This window comes from Condylura cristata, unplaced genomic scaffold, assembly GCF_000260355.1.
Source record: "Condylura cristata isolate star-nosed mole 26May11 unplaced genomic scaffold, ConCri1.0 scaffold00013, whole genome shotgun sequence".
Classification (NCBI taxonomy): domain Eukaryota; kingdom Metazoa; phylum Chordata; class Mammalia; order Eulipotyphla; family Talpidae; genus Condylura; species Condylura cristata.
Window position 1 is genome coordinate 21,111,727 of NW_004567114.1, and position 6,845 is coordinate 21,118,571.

The following is a 6,845-nucleotide window of genomic DNA, read 5'->3' on the forward strand; positions in this document are numbered from 1 at the left end:
AGGGATCCCAGCCATACTCCCTTCCACGTACTCCCTGCCCAGGGACAGGGACCCAGAAGTCTCGATTTGGTGATTCAGCCTGTCCTTCATCTCTCCTTGGAGAGGCTCTTAAGCTGCCTCCTCTCTCCTCACCAAATCTTTCCTGCCTTCCAGTCTTTGAATCAGAGTGTCCCAGAATGTCTTCAGCCTTGGAAAATGGGAAACTCAGGGCCCTGTCCTCTTGTTGGGAAAAAAGCTAACACCTTGTCATTCATTCACCCACTCGGCAAATGAATAGAATACCTGGTTAAAGGGGGCACCTCGTGTGTGCCCTCCTGAGTGAGCCTGGTGCCAGTTCGTGCTGGTCTCGTAGGCATTGATCTTAGGGCTGGCAGGTGGATGATGAGGCCCGGAGCCTGAGTGTGGCTTCAGCCCTCTCCACTGTCTCTCCCAAGGCCTCACTCATGGCCCTGGGCCTGGCATGTATTGCCTTTGTCTGTCAACAGTCTACTTAGTGAATAGACTTTGTGGGGGGCCTGGCACGGGACCTAAAAGTGGAAGGGGGCAGGGCTATTCCTAACTTCAGACTCGGTTGTGGATCGGTGACCACAGGTTCCAAACTAAAACTAAGTGTGGACAACTTCATAGTGTGGTAGAATTTTGGTGGAGCAGCAAGCTGGCATTAACTTCCAGGCTTGAGTGTATATACAGAGCAGGTACCAGTCTAAGCTCTGTCCCCGACCTCTCTCTGCGAAGGCAGTAAGAGTGCCAGCTTCACAAGGTGCTGGCACTCTGGAGGGTAGATGAGATGATGCATGTGCTTGGCTGTTATCATCAGAAAGTATCCCTTCCAAGAGGGAAAAGCTAAGAACCCACTGCCCCACCGAGAGGAGTAAGCTGTTCAGCAGCGCCCCCTGTAGGCAAGGGGTGTTTTCCACTTCTTTTCTTGATTTCCTTCCTTGTCCACCACCCTAGGGACTACCCCACATTCTGCTCAGTCAGCAAGTAGGTACAGGGATGAGGCACCCTGTGAAGTGCCCTAGGTTGCAGGCCCTGGACGAAAGTGGAGAGTGAGGTAGAAATCGTGTCTCTCCTCTGCTACATATAGTTTTGAGTTTGGGGGTTAAGCAGGAGGGCATAGACATAGTGGGCATCAGAGGAAGTGCCAATGATTAGACCAGTGCTAAACACCGTGAGGACACAGATAGCAGAACGGGGGCCACTGATGGGTCCTGTAGCCCCTGTGTGCAAATTAGAGAAAAGGGTGCCTTCCATTTGTTCAAAATGGTCCTTTCAAAAACACAAATCTAGGATGCCGCTGATTCCCTTAGGTGCGGATTTTCCTGCAGCACAAAACCCACTCATTATACACTGTGGGGTAGGGGAATCCGAGCTCAGGCTGGTGCATCTTATAGGCGGTGACATCCGGGATGAGATCTGTAGAATTATTTAGTAAGCGAGTTGAAGAGATGGAGAAGAGCTTAGCAAGAAAATTGCATATGCAGGTGAGACCAAGAGTGAGCAACATTTCCTGGAGCAGAGCATACCCGAGGCTGAACCTTGGCTCCCTCCCTGTCCCCAGTGGCATCTCTGCCACCACCCACCCCCGTGTTTAGCACATCTCAGCAAGCTGGGCTCCAGGCTGCAGAGCCTGGAATGTCAAGCATTCCTGCACACCGAGCAAGAAATAACAAAGACCAGGGCAACGTAAACATTTAAAACACATTAAAGTGCAGCTGGGTATTGTATAGAGAAGGGGCAAGGTGCTGGGGGACCTTGTTTATGTTGACAGGGTGCCAGACACCTAACTCCATGCCTGGGCCTGGAGCCACGCTAGGAGATCTTTCTTTAAGTAGGTATGACAAGCAAGCTACTGGCAGGCAAGACAGGACTTTGTGGTTCTAGAACATTCTTAGACCCCGGGATTTTGCTCCTCTGAGCCTCTATTTGCTTTCTGATTAAACTAAGGCTGGGCCACTCAGGAAGAACTTTTTCATTCCTAGTGAGGTGGTCCAATGGAGTTAAGGGGCGAGGGGAGTAATGAAGCCAGCAGCTGGGGAGCCGTATAATTTCATGGCTTCCCCTAAATCACCTTTGGCTTGTGAAGCTCCATGCTGGCCTGTCAAAGAAGGTCTTTGTGGAATGTTGCTATTTCTGACATAGGAAAAGACTGCTTTGGACTCTCAGTTACATGGCACAGACAAATCCCTTTTATTCCAGAAAAGTTCCCCAGAGTCTCTTTCTCAGAGAGATGGATCAGAGAATCAATCTGGGCCAGTACTGGCTCCCCCTTCTGCCATCATTCGAGGTGGCAGATGCTGCTGACCTTCTAGGACTGTCTGAGCCATGCCTTCCTGTCCCCTTGGGGGTCCCGGCTCAGAGCTTCCAAAGTGCCCCTGACAGGATCTGGAGAGCACACGGCACTCAAAAGCCACTTTGATTGAGACCACATTTTTGAGTCTTCATCTTAGGAAGACATCTGGGTTGACTGGAAAGTTGGCCACTGTCCCATCTGGTATGGCTCTAGATGTGTCAACCCCAGGTCCCTTTGCTGGGGCAGCAGAGCCCGCAGCGGTGGGCTCCAGCTGTTAGCCATGATATCGCCTTTCCATTTGCCTGGCATAGGATGAGTTCACCTCAGAGCCCAGGCCCCTCCCTGCATGTCCAGAGGGAGCTGATTCTCTTGCTCTACCCCATCAAGGAATACTGCGTCTTTCCTCTTATAAACAGTAACAGCTGCCAGTTCCTAAGCTTTTATATTATACTGGGATCTTTACCAGCTTTATCTGATTTTGTTGCCACAGCCACCTGCAAGCTAAGGATACTTACCACCTTTTGAGGGATAAGGAAAATGTAGCTCAGAGAGGCTGAGGAATTTTCTAAGGTCACACAGCTAGGACAGGAGGAACTAGGATTCAAACCACAATGTGTCTGAATCACAGCTGACCAAGGATCTCCCTAATAATTCTGGGGAGGCCTGTGCCTGCCTAAAGATGACAAAAACCAGGGTTCTGGGCCAGAATTTCACAACCAGGAGCGTGCACCCAGGGATGTGTTTCATGAGTCTATGTGATGAAGGACAACATCCTTCAGGAAGATTGGGGTTGATAGGTAGGGTTGTTTCATAGGCTTGTTCTGTATAGTTCTTTGGAGGACAAAAGCCCATGTGTAGTAAGCAAAACTACACAAAATGGGTGCAAGGAATAACTTATTGAAAACAGCAACTTCTTAGTGAAATAATGGGGTGAATTCCATGCGTGATGAGTGTGCCTACTAAGAATGGGTTTGTGGAAGGAGTTAGGGGAGGAAATTGATCTTTGAGGCAATGGAGGTTTATATAGATGCATAGAAATTTCTTTGAAACCCTCAATAGAAAGCAAGCTTTGGCCTGCCTCAGTTCTTTCGTGGCCCTTGCCCACCAGGAGAATTCCAGGTGTAGGTCTATGAAGCTGGTGTCACTCGCTCCATACTGCAGATAACCTGGGCCTGCCACCCCACTGTGACCCCTGACCCCTGCTTCTGGCACTATAATCAGCTTCCCACGCCTCTTTGTGTGCACTTGGCATGAGCATTTCAACACTAGAGGACCCTGGCTTGGGGAACAGCTGGGCTGGGGTGGGGCCCCTACTCCCTGGGACTCTGGGTGAGACGCCCAGTGTCCGGCCCTAAAGAAATGGGGTGTTCAGAATTACAGTTTTTGAGCTGAAACAAAGCAGTGTCTCTGGCTCAGGGATGTACTGAAAGATCCTTCCAAGGGACTCCAAGCCTCCCGGAAATTGTGCCTCAGCTCAAGCCAGCACCCTCCCTACCCCAGCTGGGGTGTGGGTCATACATGGCATCTTGGGTCTGGAGAGCCCCAGGGAGGATGGTGACAGTGGCTGGAGTGGCACCTGTCTGAGTCGGGGATCTGGCCAGACCCCGCTCCTCCTTACTATGTGGTGACAAGATGCCCACATTGAATGTAGGCGTGTTCCTCTTGGGAGGGAGTTTCCATAATCACTGGGCAGGTCCATAGGACTTCCCCAAGGAAAACCAGACCAACAGACATTAGGATATTGTTACCAGTAGGTGACAGCCCCGTGCTCAGAGTCTTGCATGCTTGTTTAGTGCTCATAAGAATGGAGATGTCAACCCATTTTACCAATAGCGAGAGAGGTTGAGTACTTTGCCACATCCACCCAGCCAGTGAGGGGTCCAGACAGCTTGCTAGCTTCTGTTCAGTGTTGCAGAGGGATGCTGGAAGAAAGAGAGGAAGAGAGGGAGGGAAGAAGGAAAAGGGGGGCCCAGGGAGTGAAGAAGGGGAGCTAAGCCCGGGGAGTTTCTACAGGGACCATGCCCTCATTGTGCTGTGCTGTTTCTTGTTTAGTCAAGTCAAGCCTCACAACAAGCCACAAACGGTTTTTGTCCCCCCCACCCACCTCGACAGTTGAAAAAAACCTGGCAGAGATTAAGAAATGGGCCCAGGTGACATAGCTAGTCAGAGTGGAGTCAGGAGTTACAAGTGGGTGTCACTGCCCCAGCACCCACATTCTTTCCACTGCTCTGGGGGAGTGGACATGTCTCCAGCTCACCACCCAAGCTTTGCTAATTAGGGGCTCAATGCCAGCCTGCTCACATGCCCCTGTGCAATGAACAGAGTGCCAGTGTGTGTGCACGTGTGTGATTGTGTGTGCACGTGTGTGATTGTGTGTGCATGTTCCCTGGGAGTGGGATGTGCGCTGCGGGACCCTCCACATATCCCTGCTGCAGCCATCTGTCATCAAGGCTGAGATCGCCGTGACTTGTAAACAGCCCTGTGGCCAGACATATGTCTCCACCATCTCCTCCCTGAGTTTTGTCAAAGCATCGGGGCCAAAACTGTCTCAAGCAATTAGTTAGCTCCTGTTCAGGCCTTCTTGGGAGTCCCAGCAACCAAGGGGAAGAATCAGCAGGTCAGCGACAGGCTGAAGCCAGGGTCTGTGATCAGGCCCGTGATCAGGCCAAGGTGCAGCAGGGAGTGGACAGAGGCTCATGTCCCAGGCCACCTGGCCCAGGTTTCCCACCAGGAAAGGTGCGTCCACCAGCCCTGCACGCTCAGTTTACTATGTGCAGGCTTCTGGGGTCAGGCTGGGCTGGCCCTGGGGCTTTGGCTTTCTCGGGTCTTAGAGTTCGATGGCAAGGGGTCAGCAACCACCCAACTTTCTCCCGTGGGAATCACACCCTTGGCCACCTTCTCTCTAGATCCACTAGGTCTCCCCAGTTCTCTTCTCCCAATGTTTTTTTTTTAAGCATTATTTATTCATATAGAACTGGGGTACAGGCCAGAGATGTGGAGGGTGAGAGGCTTCACCAGAGACAGAGTGGGGAGCAGGACAGGCAGATCGACAAAGTACACTGCTGAGGGAAGCAGAGGGCGGGTCAGGAGAGGTCTGCCACGCCATGTGGGGCAGGCAGGAATCGAACTCATGCGGAAGTGGCTTAAGCTTCTTAGTGCTGTGCTTTAACACGCTGCGCCACCAGGGAGGGCCCTCTCCCAATGTTTTAACACCTGTTTTACCCTTGCTCTGGCTGAGAGACCTTGAGGACACTTCTGGTTCCTTTCCATTTCTTTGATCAAGTCTGTGTGGCACTGTGGTGCTACACAGTGGGACATTTATCCGGCGTTTGATGAGTTCTTCTCACCTCCTTCTGGGGGTCTCTGCCTTTGTTTTTTTATTCCCCATTCGCTCTCCTGACCCCTGGTGGAAAAAAGGAGGGAGGGTCTCCAGGAAGGGTGACAGACATCAGCTGGCAGGTGTGTCCCAGACCCAGGGCTCTCAGCCTGGACAACTCTCTGGCTTGTCATGGATGCTTCATTCACTTATCCGAAGGCAGGAGAGAGAGAGATGGTTCAGAATTTACCCTCTAGAGGCAGACTGCCTGGCTTCCTAATCCAGCTCTGTCCACTAGCTGTGTGACCTTGGCTATGCTGCCTGACCTCTCTGTGCCCAGTTTGCTCTGCCCCCTCTCTCCCTTTCCACAGCAGAAATGGCCCAGAAGGAATGTGGTCTTCACAGCCAGAGGAGAGGCCTGTGTTCAACCATGACTCAGTCCCTTCTAAGCGTCACTTCCCTAATCTGTAAATGCAAATAGTGGTCCCAGTCTTGCAGGGTTAATGTGAGAAGCAGACAATAATATGTACCACTGGCCAAGCATCCCCAAGTGCTGAACAGTGTCCCCTTGTTAACATCCGCCCCCCCCCACCGCCTCACCCCTTCTCACCTCCAGCTCCTCACACTATCTCCATATAATGTCCTGCACCCATCAGCTGGCTTTCTGAGTTTCCCAAACATCTTCCTCTCTTTCCTCCTTCCTCCCTGTCCTCAGTTGCTACCAGCAGGCCCCCCTGCTAGGGGTGTCCACACTTATCTCCACGTCAGCATGTGGTTAAGCTGGTCAAGCAAAACTTTGCAGCGGAATAGAATTTCCGTGGAATTTTTAATTGGAGCAGCGTGACCATCCCTTCTGCTTCATGAGAATTGCCAGCTCCGTCTTGGTAAAGAAGTCATCGGACTTCAGGATGAGTTGCTCCTATGGCTTGAGACCAACTGATGCTGCTCCATGTGTGCCTTTCCCGTGGGAGGGAGCAGGTGGTGGTCGGCAGGGGCTGCCTGCCAGCGCATCCCAGCGGGGCACATCACGTGTCCCTCCAGAATGGGAGACATCTTCCTGCTTCCCAGTCGTACGTGCTGGGAAGTGTCTTTTTTAAGCATGCTTGCTCCCACCCTGTGAAATTTGTTTTAAAGATTTATTTATTTATGCATACAGAACTGGGGTACAGGCCAGAGGTGCAGGAGCTGTGAGAAGATTCACCAGAAACAGAGTGGGGAACAGAACAGGCAGATCGA

General features: G+C 51.7%; 1 protein-coding gene across 1 annotated transcript in view; it reads left to right on the forward strand.

Moving 5' to 3' along the window:
• The window catches only part of LTBP2 (latent transforming growth factor beta binding protein 2), a 92,351-nt gene that overhangs the window by 54,974 nt on the left and 30,532 nt on the right, over positions 1-6,845 (forward strand).